At 32.5% G+C, this 27,338-nt stretch overlaps 1 protein-coding gene and 1 long non-coding RNA gene across 3 annotated transcripts in view; both read left to right on the top strand.

Moving 5' to 3' along the window:
- The window catches only part of LOC107398808 (modular serine protease-like), a 389,835-nt gene that overhangs the window by 86,707 nt on the left and 275,790 nt on the right, over positions 1-27,338 (top strand). The gene's annotated exons all lie outside the window — the stretch shown is intronic.
- LOC135267312 (uncharacterized) lies at positions 1,448-7,408 on the top strand. Of its 2 annotated transcripts, none has more exons than XR_010335733.1 (5): positions 1,448-2,285; positions 2,342-3,077; positions 3,133-3,291; positions 3,348-3,827; positions 3,880-7,408. It is a non-coding gene; the product is annotated as an uncharacterized LOC135267312 (long non-coding RNA). The 2 variants fall into 2 exon arrangements; XR_010335734.1 differs by lacking the exon at positions 1,448-2,285 and having other exon boundaries at positions 2,789-3,077; positions 3,880-4,095; positions 7,232-7,408.

The raw sequence follows: 27,338 nt of genomic DNA, 5'->3' as shown, positions 1-27,338 counted from the left end.
AGAATATGTTTACTGGGATGACATAAATGAATTAGTGTCACGTCTAGCATTATTACATGCAGCGACAAAAGCGGGTAACAATTCCCATCTGAATGAAATTTTATCAATAGAAGAAGAATTAAAGGAATGTGGTGTAATATATTAGGCTTAAGTTTTTTTCTGGTTAATCCTCAGTGTTGAAATGCCCATTGATCTATTCGGACGTAAAGTGTTATCAGCATCAAGTGCATTTTTTAAATCTACACCATCACCTTTTGTTTTCACTGCTGATGGTGACCTTGATTTAAAACATCATAGAATCTGTAACATTAATGATCCAACAGAAGACAAAGATTGTGCGAATAAGGTATATATTGATTTAGTAAGTAAACAAATATACCAAAAGATGGAAGGAGTAATAGCTGCTTTAACGGATTTAAATAATAATGTTCATAAAGCAGATGCTATATGGATGGATAAATTTAATCAGTTAAACTTAACCATGAATGTTAAGTACAAAATACTTGATGAAAAAATTGATAATATAATTGCTACAATTCCTCACACGATTGAATCAGAATTGCATAACAAACATTTAAGTATAAATTATGAAATCGATAACAAGTGGAAAAAATTTATGAATAATTCAAATGAGATAACCAGACGAATAAAAAAACTTGAAGAACGCTTTGAAGGAATCGATAGTATTAAGATAAAACCAGAAACCATTTCCAAACGTTCTAAAGCAGGTGATACAGATCAACTTGAAAATGTACCTATATCAAAGAAAAGGAAAGTAACAGATTCATATGAAAATAGTGAAAGATAGAACCCATGCCTCATAATAAAAACAAGTGTCCTCCAGGTCAAATGTCAGATCGTCATGGAAATTGTAGAGAAGTGTACCGTAAATAAGCAATGGTTCGACTAAAGCAAGTTAGTGATGTAAAGCAAAAATTGGTAAACGAGATATTTAAACCTGCACGCAGGAATTTTAAACGAAGACGTACTATAATTAAAGGATTGGATGATTTATGGCAAGTAGATTTAGCAGAAATGCAAAATTTATCTTATCATAATAATGGATTTAAATATATTTTAGTCGTAATCGACTGTTTTTCTAAATTTTTATGGACCAGACCACTGAAATCGAAATCAGCTAATGAGGTTAGCAGAGCTATGGAATCAATACTGAAGAATGAAAAAGAACGAATACCAAAGAATTTACAGTCAGATCAAGGAAAGGAATTTTATAATACCACTTTTCAGGATTTGATGAGACGTTATAATATTAATCACTATAGTACGTACAGCGTTAAAAAAGCAGCAATTGCTGAACGAGTTATACGTACTTTAAAATCCAAAATTTATCGATATTTTACGTTATTTGCGACACATAAATGGATAAATAAATTGCAAGAGATAACCAAAAATTATAATACTACAATACATCGAACAACAGGAAGGAAACCCACAGAGATAAACGCTTCGAATCAAGGAGACATAACAGCATATGATCATCTAAAGATTGTTGATAAAAACAGAAAAAAATTTAAAGTCGGAGATTTCGTAAGAATTAGCAAAGAAAAGATGTTATTTGAAAAAGGATATACACCCAATTGGTCAACGGAAATTTTTAAAATCAGTAAGATTAATCTAACCAATCCTGTAACATTTCTGCTAGAAGATAAAGAAGGTCAACCAATCAAAGGAGCTTTTTATATTTGGGAATTATCAAAAACTCAATATCCTGACGTCTATTTAGTTGAGAAAGTGATTCGACGTAAAGGAACTAAATTATTTGTGAAATGGTTAGGTTTACCAGATAATCAGAATAGTTGGATTGAAATGAAAGATATTACCTAATAAATAAGAAATATATATACGATATAATTATTTAACGTCTAATTTAGTTCCATTTAAGATGGCAACGAGTGTAGAACCTGTTATAAAAAAAGTGCTGCATTTTGAAAAAACCATAAGCGATATTCGATTACTAATGAAACTGGAACTACTGAAATTAGGACCGTGCCAGTTGATGGATATATTTCATAAATTACCGGAAACATATCAACAAGATCATGATATAAAGCTGAATCTACCATGTTTACAACATTATTATAACAGTTTTGACGAAGATCAGTTTGATGGTCCTCCTTCATCAATAAATAATTGTGTTTCGTGTATTTTAGATGATACAGGAAGCCAACAACAACAACAACAACAACAACAACAACAACAACAACAACAACAACAACCCACTGCGTTTCAAGTGTAATGCCTCTTTTGAACTCATCACTCATCTTGTTTGTTACTCTTATACAAAATGTGTTGTACGTGCAAAAACCGTTAGATGTTGTAGATATGTACATCGTCTTCACTAGTGAAAGTCCTAACAACACAAGATGGTCTCCTCTCTGGAAAAGTTTATTTTTCAACGATGTTGATTACCAATGGAAGAAGATGAATCTGGGTTATTTGAGCAATACTGCAATAGAAATATTTAAATATGAAAATGTTTCTATAGCAAACTCTGTAATATATTTTAAATTAAGACTAGTTTTTACCAATAGTAATTATATTGATACTGACTGGAAGAGACTTATACTTAATGATCATGATGTAGTTTCAATAAAAAATTGTTTTAATCATGTTCCTACCTTTTTAGCAATGTTTGGAATTGTTTGTACATGTTGGATCGTTTTTATGATGTTCATAGCGTTAGGTTTGGCTTAAAAACTGCAATTAAAAATTTATTTAGGTGTATGACTTTGTTAGTTTAAGTATGTAGTTTGTTTTATGTCTAATAAAAAATAATATTCATTCTGATTATTTTTGTTATCATATTTCCTGTCTAACGTTTTTTTCCTTAAAAACGTTAAATTTTTATCAGTTATATTTTGAATTTTTTGAATTTTTACGTAAGGAACCACAATATCCGGTTGCAAAGTTTATGGAATATAAAATCATATCGCATCAATGATTAATTCATTTCTACTTCGACTGTCCGTGTATGAAAGTAATCATGTTCAAGTGCTCTCAATGCGATAACAAGTTTACTCGCAAAGATGCTTTAACACGTCATGTAAAAAAACATAGTAAGTAAATACATTTTACGTTATAGAAATTGTTTTAATTAAGAGCATTTTTAAGGTGATAAATTATCTAAACTCACTTGCACCGGATGTAAAACGTCATTTACGAGATTTGATAACTATAGGCGTCATATTACAAATTCATCATTGTGTTCAATGGATTCGGATGATATGACTCCTAAAAAAGCCCGCCTGACAACTAGAACACCTTTACAAGGTATTTTTGTAAATATTCTTTATATTATTATTATTATAACTTGTTTTTGTTTTTAGAAGTTACTACTAACGCTCCATCATGTTCATTTCATCAATTTTGTGAAATATGCAATAGTCACTACAGAGGATCCAGATTAAACCATTTACGTTCTTTAAAACATAAAAGTGTCATCTCCGCCAAAATTAATGATGATGATGATTTCGTTGAAGAATATCAAGTTGCCTTCAAATCAAGAATTACCTCATACCGATTGAAAAATTCACAACTAGATGACTTGGAAGTGTGCAATTTTTTTGAAAGAAATCAAGATAAACTTATCACTTTAATAACTAGAAAACTGAGAGAATTTAACCAACTTAAAATTAATTTCGAACTTTTTGCTAAATATATTTTACCTTCTAAAGACATTATCGAAATCAAATCATTCAACACTAAAAATATCATCATTTCAATATCGACAAATATTAAGGTAGAACTGGAAGAAATATGTGGCGTCATAAAAAACAAAATGAGTGAATTCTTGGAAAAAGATAGTGGTAAGTAATATCAATTTTATTTATAAACATATTATTGTATTAAATTTTTTAGGTTGGATTTTAATGGAAATTTTGTTTTTGGAACTTAATATCAACAAATTCAATCCACTACGTGCATCAACATATATACCATTACCGAAGGACATAGCGAAGCGGAGAGCGGTTATCAATATTCATAATGATGATAATGAATGTTTCAAATGGTCTGTTTTGGCACACCTTCATTCAACTGAAGTAAATGTTAATCGACATCGAGTTGATGCTTATCGTGAGTTTGAAGAGGAATTAGATTTTACAGATATTTCATTTCCGGTTAAATTAACTGATATTTTTAAATTTGAAGCACTTAATAATATTAGTGTAAATGTCTATGGAACAGAGCAGCGTTTTGATCATGAAAAAGGTAAATGGGTATCAGATATTATAGGTCCCTTTTATTTAACTTCTAAGAAACGAGACATTCATGTAAATTTATTACTTATCGTAGACGATGAAAGAATGATCAAACATTACTGTCTGATAAGCAACATTTCTCGATTAATAAGTTCACAACTTTCCAAACATAATCATGCTAAATTTATATGTAACGGTTGTCTATTATTTTTTTCGAGTGAACAAAAATTAGTTAAACATCGTAAGTATGCTTGTAATGAAGTTGTCACTACATTACCAACTTCTGATCTGATTATAAATAAATTTGGTAAAGAAGTGCCTGGTAATGAATTAACATTTCAAAATTTTGATAAATCTCTTAAAGTTCCTTTTGTATTTTATTTCGATTTTGAATCTATTTTAAAACCTTTACGCAATGATAATTCAGCCGATAATATCCGTACAATTGTTACACATTTACATGAACCATATAGTTTCGGATATTACATAAAATGTGCATATAATGATAATTTATCAATTTATCGGACTTATCGAGGAAAAGATGCTCCTAAAATTTTTGTGAAATGGTTGCAAGATGATGTAAATAGACTTTATCACGATCACCTCAAACATATCGTACCACTTGAAATGACTCCGTTAGATGAATTGGTTTTTCAAATATCTACCCATTGTCATTTATGTAAAGAACCTTTCAAAACAGATTACGGAAGTCTAAATTGTGATAGAGTTCGTAATCATTGTCACTTAACAGGTGAATTTTTAGGACCTGCACATTCTATTTGTAATTTAAATTATAAGATTCCAAAATATATCCCTGTTTTTTGTCATAATTTAACTAATTATGATAGTCATTTATTTATTAAAGCTTTAGCAACAGAAAAGACCATCATTAATTGCATTGCTCAAACTAAAGAAAAGTATATTACATTTTCAAAAAAAATTTTAGTTGATAAGGTCATGAACACGACTACAAATACAGTTGACAATATTTTTATAACGCTTAGATTCGTAGATTCGTTCCGTTTCCTTTCTTTTTCATTAGATAAATTATCTCAGACTTTAACTTCTAATGAATGTCTAACCATTCGGAAACACTTTCCGGACGATAACCAATTTAATTTGATAAGACAAAAAGGTGTTTTTCCATATTCATATTTGGATTGTTTTAATAAGTTAGATGATACCAGTTTACCATTGATTCAACAATTTTATGATAATCTTAATAAAACTGATATCAGTGAACATGATTATGAGCGAGCACAGGAAGTCTGGAATCTATTTGATTGCAAAACGTTAGGTGATTATTCCGACATTTATTTAAAGTCTGATGTTTTGTTACTAACAGACATTTTTGAAAATTTCAGAAAGGTTTGTCTCAAAATTTATGAACTAGATCCAGCTCATTACTTAACAGCACCTTCATTAGGCTGGGATGCTATGTTAAAAATGACTGGAATTAAATTCGAATTGTTAACTGATATAGACATGGTACATTTCTTTCGAAAATCTATTAGAGGAGGACTTTGTCAATGTTCAAAACGTAAAGCAGTAGCAAATAATAAGTTTTTATCAAATCATGATCCTTCTAAACCAACTTCTTTTATAATGTACCTTGATGCAACCAACTTGTATGGAGCAGCAATGTCTGAATATTTACCTTATAGCGGTTTTCGATGGGAAGATCCTAATGAATTCAATGATAACCTAATTCTCAATTTGACAGATAACGCTGATGTAGGTTATATATTCGAAGTTGATTTAGAATATCCTTCTGAATTACATAATCTTCACAACGATTTACCATTTTGTCCTGAAAAATTTATTCCTCCCTCTAGTAAAACTGAGAAACTTTGCGCAACCTTGAACAATAAAGTACACTATGTTTTACATTATCGAAATTTAAGACAAGCTATACAAGGTGGTTTAAAATTAATTAATATTCACCGTGTTTTAAGTTTTAATCAATCACCATGGTTGAAAACATATATTGATTTAAATACAGAAATGCGTAACAAATCAAAAAACGCGTTAGAAAAAGATGTATTTAAATTAATGAATAATTCAGTTTTTGGTAAAACCATGGAATCAATTGATAAAAGAGTAAACGTGAAATTGGTAACATCATGGAATAATATAGGTAGAAAACCAGGTGCTGAAAGTTTAATTGCACGACCAAATTTTAAAAATTCATCTATCTTTACACCAAATTTTGTAGCTATTCAATTAGAGAACGAAAAAGTTTTCTACAATAAACCTCTGTATGTAGGTTTTACTATTCTAGATATCAGTAAAACTATTATGTATGATTTTTATTATAATTTCATAAAACTTAAATACGGTAACAATGCAACGCTTTTGTATACCGATACTGATAGTTTAGTAATTGAAATTTTTTGTGAAAATATTTATGATGATATTAAATCTAATATAGAGCGTTTTGATACTTCAAATTATAAAGCAGAAAATATTCATGGAATACCTGTATCGTCTTCTGTCATCGGGAAGATGAAAGATGAATATAAAGGACGTGTAATATCAGAATTTTTAGGAACAGGTGCTAAAGCATATTGTGTGGATGTTGAAGGTGAATTATCTAAAAAAGCTAAGGGTATTAAACACAATGTAATTACAAGTGAATTACATAAAATTGACTACCAAAACGCAGTTACTGTTCCAAACACTGAAATTATTAAAGAAATGAATATCTTTCGTTCGAAGCTTCATAACATTTACACAGAATTAAAGAAAAAAATTGCTTTATCTTTCAAAGATGATAAACGTTACATCTTAAACAATTCTGAAGGTAGAACATTATCTTGGGGTCATAAAAATATTCTTCCTCAAACTCAGGAATAATATTTAATTTGTATTGTAGTTATTGTATTATAATGTTTATGTATTATAATATGTATGTATGTATGTACTTATATTTAGATGTAATAAACAATTAAAGTAATTTATTGTTTTTATTATTATCCATTAACCAAATAGCTTATGTGAATTTGTTTCAGGTTTCCAAAATAGACAGCACTATCCACTCTACCTACCTGAGGTTCGACTCCCCATGGAAGGAACAACAACAACAACAACTTTTTTTGCATTATATTTTAAACAAATAACAAAATAAACTTGGTGCGCAACAGACAAGTTAGGCAAACAACATTACAAAAATAAAAAACTACATATACTAGGTTTTTTTTCCTTATCGATAAAATAATGACTTTCCTTTATTAGTTATTAGTGACAAGCGCGATGATTTTCTGATATTTTGCTTAACTCAATACAGCATGTATTGTATATATACTTCATGTATTCACAATTGCACATTTCAAAAATCATATATTCAAAATTTCACAACCCCAAAAACCAAAAATTTCACAACCCCAAAAAGCTACTACTACTACTACTACTACTTGTTTTCTTGGTTGCATATTCGCAAACGGGCGGGGGGTGTGTTTAAAAAAAAAAAATGGAGGCCAGCGCCATCTTTGATTGACGGCTGCGCTGACGGCAGCGCCATCTAGCGAAAAGTTTGCAGACCGTGGCGCCATCTAACGTGAGAATTTAGGCGGAATTTGTGACGACATCGGCGCTACCAACATTACACCCAATATTAATTTTTAAATAAATTAAAATTTTGGCGCCATTTTTTTTAACAAACAAACATGGCCGACTAATTTCAAATATTAATTTTGAAATAATTTAAATTTGGCGCCAATTTACCATTAAACAAAAATGACCGCCGCCGACTTTCAAACTTCCAAGATGGCGACGATTATTATTATTATTATTATTATTATACTACATAAATATATTTGCATCATCACAAATGGCGTCAGTCGGCCGCAGGCCGGCTGACCAGCTGGTCGCAGGCCAGCGAGCTGCGATTACGCGCTTGCGTCTGCGGCTGACTGACACAATTTTCACACATGCGCAGTAGAGGGAGGTGGAGGTGGTTTTTGAACCGGCTATCTCTATCTACTCACTTGTAGAACTTATAAACAAATATTTTCCCCCAGCGAGAACTTCTAGGCTAACTGTAAAAGAAAAAATAATTTTAACTTTTATGAAATTAAAACTATGTAGTTTTGGCTTGTTTTTTTAGGATAACTAGTAAATCATGTAAGAATATTATTTGTGACATGATTACAAAACTAGCAGTGGTCCTTAAACCAGCGATATATTGGCCAAGTATTGAAAATTCGGAAAGTAATGTAGCAAAGTGTTTCGATATGTTTGGTAATGTCAGAGTCATCTTGGACTGCACGGAAATTCCCCTGCAACAGCCAAAGTGTCTATGTTGTAGAGTAATGTCGTACTCCAATTATTATGGTAAAAATACAGTTAAACTTATGACTGGAATAAGTACTTCTGGATTAATAATATTTGTGAGTAAAGGATATGGTGGTCGAGCTTCAGACAAATTAATTTTTGAACAAAGTAAGTTAATTAATTTACTTGAAAGCGGTAGAGATGCCATAATGGTAGACAAAGGTTATTTTATTGAAGACATAACATCACAAAATTTTATCAAATTAATTCGACCACCTTATTTACGTAATAAATCTCAATTTACCAAAAAAGAAGCTATATTAAATGCCCAAATTGCTAAAGCTGGAGATCACATAGAACGTTATTTATTAGAAAATGATTTTGGCCAAAAGTAAGACGATGATTTCTTTTTCCAATCATCACATCTATACGTAAAAATTTGATAACACCGTGAACCAGTAACTCGAAATTGCCTTTCCTTCATCCATAATGAACGGTTATTACACGTCTTAGCAACAATTTCTTTAGGATCCCCACACAATTGTTGATAAACACGTTGACAACATTCTCTTTCTGGCAAAATAACTTCTAAACAATTTATTAATTCAGAATTGTTAATATTGTTGAAAACGTTGCTATACACGGTGTCATTACTTTGTGCTGCAATTTTGGGACGTTTTCGGCAATGACTGCAAAAAATTAGTAAAAATTTTGCACAAACTGCAATGAACTATGCATTTACATTTGATTAGCGAGATTGGACTCTGGTAATTTCTGTACCAGCAAATTCAAAGCAAAATGACCAATTTCTACTTTGACGCATGCACTCCCTAATGTTGGGGCTGAGTGCCCTTCTACCGTTAAAATAACTGTCTGGTTGCGACTATTTGTACAATTATTCCCAATTATTTCCTTACTAACTAAATTATTTGCCGACCCTGTATCTAGTACTATATCTACGTATCTATGATTGGCTACGCCCTTAACCGTTAAAATGTTTGTGTTGCAATTTCCTTCCTGATTTTCGTTGTGGAGGGCGACTCGGGAGTCTATTTCCGGTTCGGTCGCCTTTCCTAGTTTGGGAAATTTTTCGTTGTATCTTCTCGTGTGTTTTCCTTCTTGCCTTTGTGATAGTTATTACGCGGGTTTGACCAGCATGCTCTGGCGTAGTGCCCTGTTTTATTACAATTGTACCACCTGGGTCTGTTGTCTCTTGTTCTAGTATTGTCCCATTTCCGATAATTCTCCGATTTGTAATAATTAGGTCGGGACCCTGACGCATTACCATCATTACGATTATTGCCTCGATACGCATTTTCGAACTTTGGTCTTCTTATAGCTTCATCATTGCGCGCATTGTCGTCTTCTTTTTCCTCGTTCTTCGAATTCAGAGTGAAGATCGACACATCTTCCTCAGCATTTCCAATATGACTTTTGGTCCAAATATTACTTACCTTAAGGACTACGTCTTTCAGCCCTGTCATATTTCTGATGCTGCACCCAAGCACGTAATAAGTAACTAGCATGCATTCCGTCCTCTCGAAACATTTCAAATGGCATATCGGGATTGACTTCATTTGATAGCGCCATGAGATCGAAGTAATAATGTTTAACATCTACTCCCGCTCCTTGACCCCGAGCGTCAAATTTTAACTTTATCGCCCGCTCATGGTTTTCCCCGCCGAATTCTTTGAGAAAATCGGTTTTCAGGTCGTTCCAGGTCTTCGCACGATTGTCCTCCTTTTCCGTATTTTGGTTTACTCAAATAGTCGCGGCACCTTCCATGAAACTAGCGAAATACACGATTTTATGAGCATTGCTCCAACCGTTTGCGGCGGCCGTCCGTTCGTACGTTCTTACGTACTGTGTGGGGTTGCTTCCACACGGGTTAAATACAGGGGGTGACAAAAATTTTGAAACAACAACAGTTTTTCCCGTTGTTGTTGCCTCTGCAATTGTCGTTTTCATGATTCTTTCAATTTCAGGCGAACTTTGAAAGCTAGCGTCCGATGTACTTGTGCATATCCTCCTGATCGATGTCGCTCTCCGGCTCTTCCTTTTGATTTTTTGTTTTGTCCTCTTCTCTTGTTAAATGCGCAATACCCAGTAACGGATCAATTCTCGAAGTCGAAGGCTCAAAACATACTGACCGATCTTGATTACCGTCGTTTTGCCCGTTAATTTCAAACTCGGTACTATTATGAAGTTGCGAAAAATCGTCTCTACTAATCGCAATACGGAGATTTTTGTTCTTAGCTATTTCCTTCAACCGCGCCCTAGTAACAGGCCTGTTCGACATTTATCTCTCGCCCTAAATAAACCCCGTTGTGCCCGTTTTCGCGAAAACCTGATTTATTTACCCTCTTGTTTCACAACGACATAACCACCCGTCTCAGTACAACAAATTATTTACTAATTTCACAACGGCGCCTCCACCTCATGTCACGCCCAGCGTGAGTCGGAGGTAGCTCAGGTGGTCGGGACGTATAATTAACGACGGGAGTTTATCTCAATGTTTAATAAGTAGAAAAAAAAATGGTACATACTTATTAGTCGACATCCTTATGCAGGAGCTAATTGGACCATCACCCGGGAACCAATTCGACCATCACCTTTTACAGAATTATACTTATAGAGATTATTGGGAACCAATTCGAATACGACCATTTGTTTGTGGAAGGTTTTATCCGGTCCTTTCTGCATAGGCTAACATTTGATTTTATTTAACATTTTTCTTGTTTCATTTATTTTTCATCAGCGGTAGTAAATTAATAATGCCAATGAGCATGCTACTTGCTTATTGTTTTTCTTGATTCCTTGATTAGTATTGGATAACCTCTACCAGATTGTGCAATAGATTAATCCTGGTCTTCGGATGGCAGTCACTACTCTGACTCCATCCGAGACACATCTCATAACATTACAACCAGATCGTGCAATAGATTGAAATCCACCAATTTGATCCTGGCCTAATGATAACTTAACTCTACCAGATTGTGCAATAGGGGTTGGACGTAACCATCCCTAATCCTGGTTCATGACAACACGTGATCGGAGTTCATGATACATGGCATAGTACACGTTCTAGTTTTACTACATTACTAATATTGACTACAAATACTCTATGAGAACCACACTCACCAAATTTACGCCTTCGTTCTTCTTTTATTGTCAGGATTGAAGTTCGTATAATTTGTTTATTATAATTTTTATATAGTTACGCACAAACTAATGTGATTCACAAACACAAACACATCATTGATTAATAAATTTATTACATGAAATCATGAATCTTAATTTACCAAATTATTTTAATTACACTTTTAAGTTAAATACTCATACAAGCGTATTAGAAAGATCCGGTCCTCTTTTTTGTAAAACACAACGTAGGTTCCTCCATTTTGATGATGATCACGACTTACAGCCATTTTTTTATTTGAATGTTTTGTGTAATTTTACCTCTTTCCTGACAAGGCGGACAAAAAGAAGGTGGGGGTCCTTTAGGTCATCACAATATGCACCAAATGGCGCACAAGAAAAAACGGAATATGGCTTGTTTAGGCAATTTCTACAAAAATCGCCTATATTCAAGTTGTGAATTTTATTTCAGTTAAGAATTCCACTCTGTGTATACCTATTGTGTTGATAATTATGAATTCATGCTTTTATGGGTTACTAAATACAAATAAAAATATTAAGGAAAGAATCTATAAAACAATTAAAGGTTTTCTTACCTGTATTATAAGCAGTTTCTCGGATATATTTTCTTTTAATCGTAATTAACACCTATATCAAAGGTTTTTGGTTTTTGAAATGCTTTCGATTGGAAAGTAGGCGATCTTACATACTTTTTTATCTAATGTACTAATTATCTGCAGATCAGATGTTATGATGTTTTATCAAAATAATCTCCGAGTTGGTACTCATTTACAAAAAACTCTTTTAAACAAGTTGAAAACTAAAAGAAATATTCTTGTAAAATGAAACATTTAAAACATTTTTAAAGTATTTGGTGACGTACTAATTAGTTTTTTTTGTAAAGTACAGGTACATAGTTTGGATACAAAACGTTTTGGTTGCATACTTTTGCCCAAACCCGTATAAAACATTATTCATAATTATTTTGCTGGACATGTACCTTTTGGTATAATCCGTGCGTAAAACAAAACGCTTTATTTTACAATGAGTATATTTAAAATCAGTTACTATTATGAAAATTTTTAACTCATTATGATCACTTCATGTGAAATCTTTATATGTTTACTTCACTTTTTGTGCCCGGCAGGTCAAGATAAAATAAATTTTATTTACAATGATGGTCAAATGATAAAATTGATGAAATATGTAATAGTGAAAAAAATTATCCGACTGGATCCGATGAGACAATGACTTTATCTAAACAAATAATATAAGTATTTTTTAGAAACTACGGACCCTAATTAGTTTTCTAGTATTTATAGAGTGTTTTTTTACTGAAATAAAATTCATAACATACACACGGTCCACGAGTAATAAAGAGCCTGAAAATTTTTTGAAGCACTCACCATTGCATTTCCAAGATAACGTGGATATTAAAATATTTGGTTTCAATTAATTCAACATAGTCATCGTATTTGCATTTGAGACAAATTTTGGAATGTCCACTTTAAAATATGTAATAATATTTGAATTGTTTATGTTATAGTATATTGTGACATCAGTGACCTCTTCTTTAAGTAGATTACCTTCTATATAAATATCTACGTCTGGCGGGATTTTAAGTTTTCCCGAAAAATATAATCATTGACTTTTCATGACCTTTTGGTAGAGTGGGTTCTACCATCAGCGATTAAATGTATTTAGTGTAAGATCCTCAGCCTTAACTTGTGAGATCACCCAATTACTGGTTTAAATATAAATATGCGTATGGTGGTAATGCCATCACCCAAGTGCCAGAGTTTTCAGGTCGCATCTACAGCCTCTGACCTGACATAACGACCACTAGTAGTGACCGGGACCGACGGGTTAACGTCTCCTCCAAATGACGAGTTAGTTGCGATGTTTTGGCATTACATTATGCGGTCACCCATCCAAGGAATGACCGGGGTCAGAGCTGCTTAACTTCATGGATTAATTATAATTTATGAAATTAGCTAACCTATGCAATTCGAAATAATACTTAAATAACTTTGAGATTAATAAATTAAAAAAGAATAAATAGTTAAGAGATAACATATAAGAAATTAATATTTATTGACAAAAGTAAATTGTTTGTTAGAAACTTTATTATGATGAGTTTAAATAAAATTACAACACTCAAATCAAGATTTATACAATTTGGTAATTAACACGGCAGTACTGTTTCACTGCCTAATTCTCTCTGTCTTTGGAGCTGTCTTCCTCTCACCTCCCCAAGATAGCATCCCACTACCCCCTTAGTACTTCATATCACTCCACGAGCCGCTCCCTGCTCCTTTTGGTCTAGACATTTCCCATAAATTCAAGTACCGTATCACAAGGTCGAACAGATCCACACAAGACCACAAACACCGTTTCCAACACGCTTTTCCTGACATCCAGAGTGTCCTCACTCTCTCTGAACTTATAATCAATTCATGCCTAAAACTCAATTGATATTTAACCATTTAAACGACAATTTGTCAGTGTATATTTAAACTAGAGATGCTACGGAACAACGTTTTTGCGGAACAGTTCCGAACTGTTCCTGTTACGAACTGATATCTGTTCCAAATACTTGTTCCTGTTCCAAAGCAAGTCACGTTGAATGTAAAATGAAATTGTTACCGATACCGGTAACAACTACTTTGTCTGGCTTGGTTCTGTAGCGTACGGTGAAACTCGTAGGAACTCAAATTATGACGCATCACAAGACTTGAGGTCGAATGTTGTTCTTCATAACAATACAAATGAAATAAGTGAATTGCAATTGATTTATAACAAGAGAGCACTTCTTTACACATTAGGCAAAAATAAATTAGTTTGAAAATTTGTGAGATGACAATTTTAGTTTTTCCATTAGAGAGAATGAAACCGATTTTAGATGTTAAAATTTATTGTATTTTTTTAATTTTACAAATAATTAATTAATACGATTAAATCAACCTATCTACAAGCAAACAATGAAATAATCAAGCCAATCAAAATAAAATTTCAAACAATTTTCGAATTTTCTTACCTATACTTAATTTATCAAATTAACCTATTATTCAATTTATGAAGGAGAGAACCAAACTCGAAGTCGCCCCCCAAGAAATTTATTTATAAAACAGGGACAATTGTTTCGGGGTAAGTACCCCATCATCAGCCAACTAACACAGAAATTTTCCATAAACAAATAGAAGAACTTTATTTTCCATAAACAACAATTGTTTCGGGGTAACTACCCCATCATCAGCCAACTAACACAGAAATTTTCCATAAACAAATAGACGAACTTTATTTGTTTATGGAAAATATCTGTGTTAGTTGGCTGATGATGGGGTAGTTACCCCGAAACAATTGTCCCTGTTTTATAAATAAATTTCTTGGGGGGCGACTTCGAGTTTGGTTCTCTCCTTCATAAATCATTGAACCACCCCTCTTTGAGAATGGATCACAGATCTCTCTTCAAGTTATTATTCAATTATTTTTTATACTAAAATTACATTATATTTAATTTTATTTTATATCCATTTTTGATTTCAATTTAATTTCTTTAACCACAATTTACGATAAAAATAAGACGCCGCATTTGCAAAACATTAACAGTGTAATTCGATACTAAATAATAAAACTTCTAAGTATGCATCGTTGAGGGAGAGTACCGAGCCCGAGCCCGAGCCCGAAACTGAGACTGAGACCATGCTGATATTCGCAGAGAACGCCGAGTAACAGTAACAAAAACAATTTCTGGAACAGTTCAATGTGAAAGTTGATAACTCATGTAAGCATAGAACGGGCGTCGCTCCAAGTATTGCAGTAACTGTTACTTACAGAATAACGAAACAGTTCCGTGGAACAGTCACCGCATACCTGTTCCTAAATAACAGCTCCAGTGTTCCCGTAAGGGATTAAAAATTTACAACAAATTTGTACTGAAATCAAAATAAAAAATTGGCTTTTTAGGTTTCAAAATGGGATTAGATTCAGTAATTAATATACCGGGTGCTCAAAAATCGGCGCACCAACTCAATGGAGTGTGGTAGAGAATTGCTTACACATAATGGTAAAAATAGTAAAAAAATTCTTTGTATTGAAGTTATTGATAAATAACGAATTTTAAATAAATGATATGTGGCAACGTTGCCTAACAGTCGTGATCGCAGTAGAATTTGATCAACAATAATAAATTATTTTTAAAACGGTTTCCTAGGAAATAGTTCCCAGTGTTGGCACATCTACAAACTGTGATTTTTTTGATGAATTTAATTTTTTTTAATTAAAAAAACTCCAAAGATCTGATAGTAAATTCAAATAATTATTCATCGTTTTGTTAAGGAACGATTGCTTGGTACAAAACATGAAAACATTAAAAAATAATAAAAATTGAGGAAGTTCACAAAATAAGTTTGTAGTTCCAGATTCTTTAAAATATAACATTAGGAATTTTTTCAAAATTTTTCCCATGATCTACACCTGCTTCTCAACAACGTACCTTTGAGTTGGTGCGCCAGTTTTTGAGCACCCTGTATAAAAAACTTTTTCAAATAGCTCTTCTATTAAAGTTTTTGCAGCTAAGATCACTTGGAAATGTTTTTTAGCTGTGTCGTACGTGCACTAGGTGGATGCAACGATAATCCAACCTGTAGACAATTTAAAACGGCGTATAAAAAGTTGTTAGTTTACGCTAAGGTGAAGGATAAGGGTATAGGAAATTGTGTTCCTTTGGAACAAATATCAATTTTAAATTCTTCATCAACTAAAAAAACTCCTGTTGAAATAATTAATTGTGACAATTTAGTTTATGACAGCAATTCTTTTTATTTAGAAAATGAAAATGAATTGGAAAGTAACCTAATAACAAAAGCTAATTATTTTATAAAAGGAATTAACTTTTCTAATTTTGTTAATGAAATCTTAGTTTATATAGCGGATTTTGTGGCTTTCAAATTAGGAAAAAATTTAAAATGTGAGGACTGCATTTCTGCACTTTTTGGAGTAAAAGAAAATTTAGTAGGAAGTTTTTTGGATTTTAAAAACAGAGGGGGGTTAAGTTACCCCAGTGATGAGGTAATTACAATATGTAAAAAAAGTGAATCTGTTTATAGGTCTTACCACAAAAATAATCAAATTAATGTAAACAAAGAAAAAATAATTATTGAAGTATTAGAAAAATTCATAGAAATTTTTTTTTAAATTAACATGTGACACACATACTGATTTTTTAATTAAAGCCATAGTTGATTCTTTCCTCAATATACGTATAAAACATCCTTGTAAAACCTTATCTACAAGCGATGTGTATATTAGGCATAATTATAAAAAAATTGTGCATTTTAAGGGTCAATAAATACAGTTTTTAACGGATTTATTATTTCAACCCCTTCCTTAAATATTCTGGTAGGTACGCCACTGGTTGCCTAAACTGAATCATGCGCAGAACGCCGTATTTTAGTAACCTTTTTTAGGGTAATGTGATGATCGCGGTATTTAAAATTTTATTTTATTAACCAGCGCAAAATATTCGGAGTTAGTTTAGTTCTTTGGTAATATTAATTCAACTTCAATTCAAAAGTTTTCAACAAATTTTAATTTAACTTATTTATTCCTTTGTTAGCATTAAAATGTTTAGAAAATTATCGTTCCCACGAAACTTTCCAAGAACTGTTAAAATCGTTATAAATCGCCAAATTGGGTGGTCGAAAGGCCATGTGTTTTAATAAGTGGATATGCAAAGATATGGAGGTTGGCGACGGCCTGGCTCTGCACCACAGTAGCCCAGCTAATCCAATGATTTTCTCACGAAAACATAATTAATTTACTTTTGTTTAAAATAGCCAAAATTTATTGATAAACCTAAAATTAAATCCAATATTTTGTTTAGAAATTAACTAGTCACGTTTCAAAAGGAAAGGAATTTATGAGCCAATTTAAGACACGATGATGATCAGTAAACAACTCGAGAAAGAATCAAAATTTCATCTTATTCAAAATTTCCGTAACGTTTCGTACCAAAAAGTTGAGTCTTTATGCAGTGTACTTCAGTCATCGAATAAAATTGAATAATTCATTTTATTCGGCTTAATTGTTAACAAATTGTTGCAAAACTTCAAGAACGAATTGGTCGATTGAAATTCATGTCTGTTAACTAGATTAGCTTAGCCAAAACGACGCTGGTCAAGTGCCGCTTGAATAGGGGGTGTTGACAAATTCGTTACAGAACAGAGCTTTTAAAAGAATATCAAATTACAAGCACACATGTGCATTCCTTATAAGAAATTGCAGCGTAATTAACGATTTCTTTGTTAAATCAAAATCCGATCACTAAACTAGTAGTTTAGAAAAACACGCGTAATTTTTCTGAACATTTTGATGTAAAATTTAACCCTAATATTTAAGGCGCAGCCGTCGAAATTCGGATGTATAAATCATCCTATTTAATTTAATTATTGTAAAAAATTTGCATGACTCGATTGCTGCCCGTTACTAACATAATCCTAAGAGGAAAGTAGACAGGAAAATCCCTAAGGAAATTGGAGAAAAACGCGGAAATGTTAAAATAGTACCGGTGTAGTACTGGGGGCGACATCTAACAAGGGGTAGTACGACCAAAATTACAGTTTCCTCACGGGGTTCTTCCCTATACTTTCTGTGTTATTTAAACAAACAAAATTTGTTGTTACACAAAATTCATTTCATTGTGTTCCCAAAAACAACTTCAGACCTGACAACAACCAATTTTGGAGTTTAACTTCTCTTTCAGGATATTTGGGGAAATTCCATAGCGTTCTTGTATTGTATTCAATTCAGATCGACGATTACCAAATTTTTTGTTTAATTATAATGAAATTGTTAATCGGAAAACACCCCAGCTGTTAATTAATAATAATATTTAGAAAATTAAACAAGGTTTGATCAAATGCCAAGACATCATAAGTGTCAAATTTGCAAAATTTCGCATATGTGGAAACTACTTAACAAGAGTAGTGGGGTAAGCGAGTTAGTGAAGCTTACGCAAGATGAGCCCTTGACTTTTAGGGGGATTGGATTTTTGACGGTCTTTCGAGGTAGTCGATTGTCGTGTTGTCCTTTAAATTTTTATAAATTTAAAAACATCTTCGTTTGCCTTTTAGTGTGTCTAAATTGTACTAAGTGCATTTAATCGTAATTTTAAATTAAATTAATTTAAATTCTTGAATTAAGTGATAGCGTTAGTGATTAGTGAGTAAGTTAAAAACGAGACAAGTTTAGTGTTCGTTCGATTAGGTAGTGCTGCGAACTACAACACCTGGGAAGCAGCTAACCCCCTGCGTTAGGAGGATTAAAATTTCTAGGTAGGCTCTCAAAAGGATTAATTAATTTTTATTCATTTAATATTATAATATTAAATCATTTAAGTCATTTCGAAATAGTGATCATTATCATTCATTTCATAAATTCTCTCGTAACCACCAAGTTATTAATCATCGGAAATGCCGAAAAGACCAGTAATTATTTAAATTATTGTGCTTCGTACTACCTCAGCTATATAAATTTTAAATAAATCGTTTTCAACTTAAAATAACTTGCAACAAACAATTTCATATTTTTTCAATTCAACCATCACACCTTTAAATTACAATATTAAAAGTTCTTTATATTCTTTGCTTCTAACTTATAAATCTGTTACGACAAATTTGAGTGAAACGGCATCAAACAAATATTCAACTACAACAAAAGTCTAAATCCAAAACCCACGGTGCTATTCAAACTGTTGTACACAGATAATTTAAGGTCGCATACACCAAAATATTACGAAATAGAAGGATTTGTTGCTAGTTAAGGATAGGTTTAGAGTAGAACGATTTCTCTGTCGTGACGTGTTAGGCGATAAAGCAAAAGAAGGTTTCTCTTTTGCGTCCAGATCAGAAATTACAGGCTCGTGAGTTGGCCATCTTCATGGGAAGAGTCGTAGTCCCCGGAGACGCTCTTCCCCAACTTTAACAAGGTCTAAGACGCGGTGGCAGGTCGTAGTTTCCGCCCGTTGTACTATGGACGTTGTAATTCCCGTCCCAACGGCCAGTACTTCCACGTACTTGCAGGCTACTACGGACGATCGAGCAGACATAATCATCCGTGATTATCTGTAATAAACTGATATCGCGAAATGGCAAAGTTCTGGACAAGTCTTTGTCAAAGCTCGTGGACGGCAAACTTTAGAGACAAATTACTTCTACATTTATTCAGATTGATTTGTAAAAGCTCGTGTGTCAGGGTTTTGTTCGGAATTTGTCCTAGGTGTTGATCACCTGACTTTTACCGGAGACGGTACTTCGGCACTAGGGCGTAAAAAAATTTAAATGCGATGCACATATCAAACATTCCGCGAGCATGTTATAATCCGACTCTGGTACAGGTAGTCTAGAAACGCGCTGTCAGTTGCCTGGATCATATAAGTTCGAACAATATCGTCTGAAATATAGGTCAAATTTGCTGAATATTACTGAATTAAATTAATTCAGGTTAATATCAAAGAGTTATCAAGAAAAACTTTTCGTATCACTCAACGACTACAAAACTATTTTAAATTTAATACAAAACGGATTGTGGTTACGATTCTGATATATTTTGACGACTTTATAACACGTACACCCATAAACAATTGGCCAAATTTGATCAACCTTTCATAACCATTGATTATTGTAATCCATCCAACGGAATATTCTTTCTTCTTGTAATAAATAACTTTGGAGGTAACTTGTGGTTTAAATCCCTTCTCCCATGCGTTTTGACACTACTTTGAATCCGGACTTGCGTTACGGATAAATCCTGAACCCTTTCTGATAAGAGTTAAGATCAAATTGCGATATCACTATAAGAGTGACTTCGTACATCAAACCAACACAACGTAGGTAAGTAAAATAATCATGTAGCGGATCAATTAATTAGACGAGCCAAATCATTTCAAAAAAAAACACAAGTAAAATTCAAGATTAGTTAAATAAATAAATTAAATAAGTTGTAAATCATTTAAACATCGATCAACCATCATCAATCACGGTCTCACTACAGTACCAACAGTGGCGCGCTTTTCATGTATTTGAATTGATGCTCCGTCTTCTCCTGCCAACCCAGGCAAAATCATAAATCCGTCCGTTATAATCTAAAATTATTTTCCATTTTTTAAAGTAATTATATAACTTTAAATATATTTAATATATATTTAATAATAATATATAATATATATATTATATATAATATATATATTATATATAATATATAATATATTATATCTTATAAGTTATATATAGACCGTTTTTTTCAAAATTTGGTGTTATGCTTAAAAAAATATTCTTTTTATCGTAGCAGGCTTAATTTTTTTAAGTAATTTAGCAAATGCTTGTTTTGAAATAGGCCTCTGAGAAGGGAGGATTAACACGGTTATGCAAAAATATTTATCAAGTAACGTATGACGGTCTGCGATTATTTATACTTATCAATTCATGCGGTTTCAAAAGATGATGACGATTAGGTCATTTGCGACTATGAATCAAATATACGATTTACTTGCAGCACAATATTGGTTCCTAAAATGCGAAAATTTATAAAATTAAATAATACTGATTAAAGCATTGAAAAGATGCGAGCTAAAAAATGGAATTAATAAGGCTTAATTAAAGGCTTAATAAATATTTTGATAAGTAAAAAAAAGCAATTGATAAAGATATCTGACGACAACGAACCGTCCACCGGCTGAGGAACAGTTTCACGACAACATCTTTAAACCGCGAGTAAACATCATTCAAAGTATGGACAGTGTCTTCGAACCTTCACCTGGATTGTTCCAGATAAACTCGATAAACGTCCGAGTCCTCGCGTCGTTCGACGCTCCGCAATCGGTTCACAGTACCACCCCGACGCGACATGATGGTCCTTCAACTATGCAATTCGATATGGTTTACTTTCGGGGGAGTGCGTGGCGTCTGATTCAATGGAATTTTTATTTATCGGAAAGCGTCGAAACTTATTTTCTAATATACGAATATCTGTTGATTGCAATCGTGTCGACTAGCAATTTAGTCAAAAATTTAAAAAATCGCTTTTATTCCGCAAAATATCATACAGTAAGTACAAGTACGACTTATCACTCATAACTGTTTCGACTCCAGGGCACTTACAGTATAGTACAGTAGGTCTCTTTTGTCATTTTATCTCTCGTGGCCGCACCATGCGCTAACTGGTCCTATCTTCGGTAAAAGTTCGGCTTTGTGACTCCGTTCCTAGAAGACTGTCTGTCATCCCGTACTCGGAGTCGTCCTAAGAATCAGTAAGATAAAAGCCAAAGACCTTAAATATCAGTTTATTCGGAATAATGATAAGCAGCTTGTTTCGTCAAATGTAACATCCCGATTGAACTTTATGTTTTTTTTCCAAAACGGTACAACCGCCCCCAAATATTTCTCAACCCCTCAGGTCCCGTCTACTTCCTTGTCTGGGTTGGCGGGTGTCGCTAACACTCGGCCATCCTGATTCGGCGAAGATCCTGTGGTGCGAGGGCTGTCGGTTGTCCTTGTTGGTAAATGAAAATTCCAAATTCTAGGACACATAAAAAAAACTTTTGCACCTGGACCTCAATCTGGTACCAAAAAGCATCCCACCGCTTTTTCTCAAACCCAGACCCGTCACTTGGTCAGTTAAGATATACATAAAATATTTTTTTTACAACTCTTTAATAAGCAAATTTTACCAACACAAGTAAGGCAAGCATTAATAGTCCATAACGGTTAGACCAGTCAGTATTTAATTAGCATTTATACTACGTCAAACTACTTCTGTGATCAGAAAGATGTGCAAAACTAAGGCTATACAACTCTACACTACTAATACTACATTTGACATGCATCTCTACTAATTCAAATCTGCAACAGAAATGCCATTCCTGCTCATTTTCTTACAACAGATCCGAATCACTCTCATTAACGAAATCTGCAAAGTAAATGCTATTCCCGCCCCTTACAACAGATTCGCATAACACTTCTCATTAACGAAATCTGCAACGCAAATGCTATTCCTGCTCATTTCTACAACAGATTCGAACAATTCTCATTAACGAATTCTGCAACTTAAATGCTATTCCCTCTCATTCCCTTACAACAGATTTGCTGAAATTCCTGTTTCCTAAAAACAAACAACAAATAATAGGACACAAAACATTAAAACACATTTGGCCAAATTGTGCATAACATTTCCAGCACTGCCTTCAAACACACTGATTACCTGACAACTTACTTTTTTTACCACCAGCTGCTAATCTACTGCGCCACTCATAATTCCTGATTCGTCACAATGGGGAATACTTTGCATCCACCAGCACAGCGTAATCGACTTAGATCTGAACCTGAATCTCAGCAGTTCTAACTCTGGATCCTCTTTCTCTCTCTATTCTCTCTGAGAATAGCTGGTCGCTTTCAATCGTTCCCGCAGTTAAAAGGGGCACCAAACTCCTGCAGGTCGCGACCATCTTTATTTTGTCAATACAACCATTCTGCAGCAGTAGATAGAGATAGCCGGTTCAAAAACCACCTCCACCCCCTACTGCGCATGTGTAAGAATTGAGTCAGACGCAGACGCAAGCGCGTAATCGCAGCTCGCTGACCTGCGACCAGCTGGTCAGCCGGCCTGCGGCCGACTGACGCCATTTGTAATGATGCAAATATATTTATGTAGTATAATAATAATAATAATAATAATAATAACAAAAAATAATAATAATAATAATAATAAAAATAATAATAATCGTCGCCATCTTAGAAGTTTGAGAGTCGGCGGCGGTCATTTTTCTTGGCGCCAAATTTAAATTATTTCAAAATTAATATTTGAAATTAGTCGGCCATGTTTGTTTGTTAAAAAAAATGGCGCCAAAATTTTAATTTATTTAAAAATTAATATTGGGGTGTAATGTTGGTTGTCTAACCGTGGTGTAGCTAGCGGTTATGTGACAGATTTTAATTTGTGGTTTTGTTTGAAAAGTCAAATAATGCGTGTTTGTAATGTTGTTTGCCTAACTTGTCTGTTGCGCACCAAGTTTATTTTAGTATTTGTTTAAAATATAATAAAAAGCGTTTGCACTGCTATTACTTAAGTTTTTCCTTGTTATGTGTTTTATGAGAATGGGGGTTCTATACACTCTAAATAATAAACAATAATTTGATTGATTGATTTATATTTTATTTAATTCCAATACAACTTATAATACCTATTCTACAAACTATCATAAAATACATCTAAAAATATGAAGCGTGAGTTCTTGCTAGTTCTTGCATCCGGGGCGTTGCTGTGTAGAATTAATCTGAAAAGAAAAAAATCATAAATTAGTTTTTTAAATAGAGGTGAACATGACACTTATCAAAAATTTTACATTAATCTTCGTGAATAATACGAAATTAAAAATGTGGGCATCATGTTCCTGATTTCCATTAGCTTGCTTACGTCCCATGTAAATCAAATAAGATCCGAGTCCTTCCATTAATGTCGTAATTATGGTATCATTCATAACTGATGTTAGTCGTTTAGGTAAAAAAACTTTACCGACGTTGTCCAGATATGCTACCATCATAACCCCATGTTGTGTGTTTGCCTTGGTTAAATTGATGATTTTATATTTCTTGTTCACTTCCAATTCGTTGGCACTGATATATGTATACTAGTATATTCACAGGCAGCAATTTTATTCAGATTTAATAGTTGATCAGCCATTATAGAATCTTTTGAAATTTAAATGCAAAAATACACAGTGGAGCACACACAACTTCTCACAAAGATAGTTTTAATAAAACTGGTGAAATGTGTAAAAAACGAAACTTTTATAACCAATTTTTGCGGTTAACAGATAACACGCTTTCCTAAAAAATAAAAATGAAATAAAATATGATGTAATACCAATTTTGTGGTTTACCTTATCGTAGAAATTTTGTAACGGACTTTTTGTTTGATAAAAAATTTTTCTAAAAAAATTAAACACATTTTTAGCAATCAAATGTGGTAAACCAATTTAAAAATTAAAAAATTTACCCAAAAAAAAGATTATTTATGTTGGTTTTAGAGATGAATTCAGTAGTCTGAATCGGAAGAATTTGTGGATGAAGAACTTGTGCCGAAGTCAATATTTTCGGTAAACTTACGATGCGTCTTTTTCGCACAACTTTTGTAGGTCTGAAGCTGAAATTAGATGTTTAAATTAGATGTTTTGAAAGAACGTTTTATTAAGTTGTAATATAAACTTACTGTAAACAAACACTGATGAATACACCAACTACACCAACTATCTTCTTCACGAGTATAATCTGTTAAATTTTTAACCAGGACTGCATTGTGTGTAATAATCTTTTTAAAAGATAATTTACTTAAGTCATCAGAGTTATAATAATAATAAGCTATATAATTGTTGTAACAAGTTTTACAGATAAAAACAGAATTAAAATTTTGAACTTTATAACATTTAAATTTTAAACATAAACGGGTACTATTGTAATATTGTCCCCAATTATTATTCCAAAGTAAATGGATAAAAAAATCGCTATCATAAAACCCTCCTCATGTAAAATTGTAACATTCAGCCCAACTAAATTTTTCAAGTTTTTTATAGTAAGTTATCATGTCGTCCTCGTCACAAAAATTATCTATTTCACTTCGAATTTTACGCCACCGGCTAAGCAAAAAAAAATTATTTGTTAAAATTTCATTAGCAATTGTGTTTGGTAAAATCGTAAATAAATTTGTTACAAAATTTGGAGACACAGTTAAGCAAGAAATAAACGTATTACATCATAACGAAAACAAAGAACTAGGTTGATAAAGACGAAAAGTCATTATCAGATTAATACTCATGAATCAGATGGAACTGCAAGAATTCACGCTTCACATTCAAATAAACAAGTTAAAAATTGAGTTCAATGTTATTATTATAAAACGGATATGAAATTACCGCAAATTAAGCTGTAACCCTCTTACATAAATCTGAAAGGAAATTTGAAATGAGGAAAAGCAGCGGTTTTTATTAGGTGATATGAAATAGATTAATAAAAAGGTCGTTAAAAAAATAATAAAAAAATTTAAAAACCTTAACTATTACATTTATTAATTGAGATCAGCTTACTTACCATATTTTTCAATTGAATTAAGATGGGTTCTCGCGGACAATTAATGTTAAATATAGATAAAGTTTTAGGTCCCGTTTGTATGACACTTTTAGTAAACTCATCATATTCAAAGTAATCATTTTCATTAAAAAAGTACAGTTTTCCGTTTAAATATCTAAATGTCCCTGTTATTTTATTAGAAACACCTTCAAATAATTCGTTTGTTAAACCTGGAACATTATATCCAGAGATGCAACTAGATAATGTAATATATGTATTATCTCTGAGAAAAAGATAAATACCACCTCCTGAGCAAGTTGTTATCGCTGCCGAAATTGGACTCGATATTTTATATTCTTCGCTTATAGATTTCGGGTAATTAGTTTTAAGTCTAAAAGTAGATAATGAAAAAAATATAAATTTCAGCTTTTACAATAATTACTATATCATCTGTTGAGGGTTTAGGATAAATTACTGTAAATTCTTCAAAATCTTTTGGTAAAAATGTTAACCGCCCAGTAATTAAAAAAGGTTTTGGATATGAATTTTTACCTATTTCAATTAAACAAATCCACTTTTTTATAAAAGATGTATAAATGTGTTTTAACTATTAGAAATTTATCTATTGTTTCTAAACTATTGGATATAAATTTTTTGGGAAAAATAATTGTAACGATAAATTGATAATCAAATGTAACTGGATATTTATAAAATTTTTAGTTCATAAATTTACAAGAAAAAAACGTTAGACAGGAAATATGATAACAAAAATAATCAGAATAAATATTATTTTTTATTATACATAAAACAAACTACATACTTAAACTAAAATAAATTTTTGATTGGAGTTTTTAAGCCAAACCTAACGCTATGAACATCATAAAAAACGATCCAACATGTATGAGGTTTTTAATGTACCCACACCCAAATGTAAATTATGCTTCGCTCCTCATCGGTGTCTACCGCGGAGGCCAAGCGCCCCACGGTAAAAATATCAAAATAACCTCCAAGGGATGGGGGAAGATAGATGTTAATAAGGGAAACCCACTCGAAGGTGCCGGCGGGAATTTTGGTGAGGAGGTGGTCCACCTCCTCTTCGGTTAACCCAGCGTGGTTAACAACCAATTCTGGGTTATAGTCCCCATAGTAACCTGCGGGAAGTTCTGTAACAAAAGAAAGAGAAATTTAATAAATAGATTACATTTATTTATTAAGACTGATGATGAAGTGTTGTAATTAAATTTCAAACAATTGATTCGGAAAAAATTTAAAATAAAATAATGTAAAAATTATTTCTACTTACTAGACATGATGGTTGTGTTGACAGTTGATATTTCAATAAAAATTATTTCACACACCAAAAGTGATCCTTTTATACTTTTTATAATCTTAACTAGAGTGGAGAGGGCAGGTTAATGAAGTAGGAGAAGGAAACGAGATTAAAACTTTAAACGTTTATTTCGGTAAATTCTGAATTACATAATTATAAATAAACCGTACATTATTAAGACTACAGATACATATTTTAGTTTTTAAGTAATGATGCATACATAACGGATTGTAGTTGCATTTTTGGACAAGAGTTTGCTTC

This window comes from Tribolium castaneum, chromosome 11 (genome assembly GCF_031307605.1).
Source record: "Tribolium castaneum strain GA2 chromosome 11, icTriCast1.1, whole genome shotgun sequence".
Lineage (NCBI taxonomy): Eukaryota > Metazoa > Arthropoda > Insecta > Coleoptera > Tenebrionidae > Tribolium > Tribolium castaneum.
Note: the sequence above shows the minus strand (reverse complement) of the source record. Positions and strands in the feature narration are given on the sequence as shown.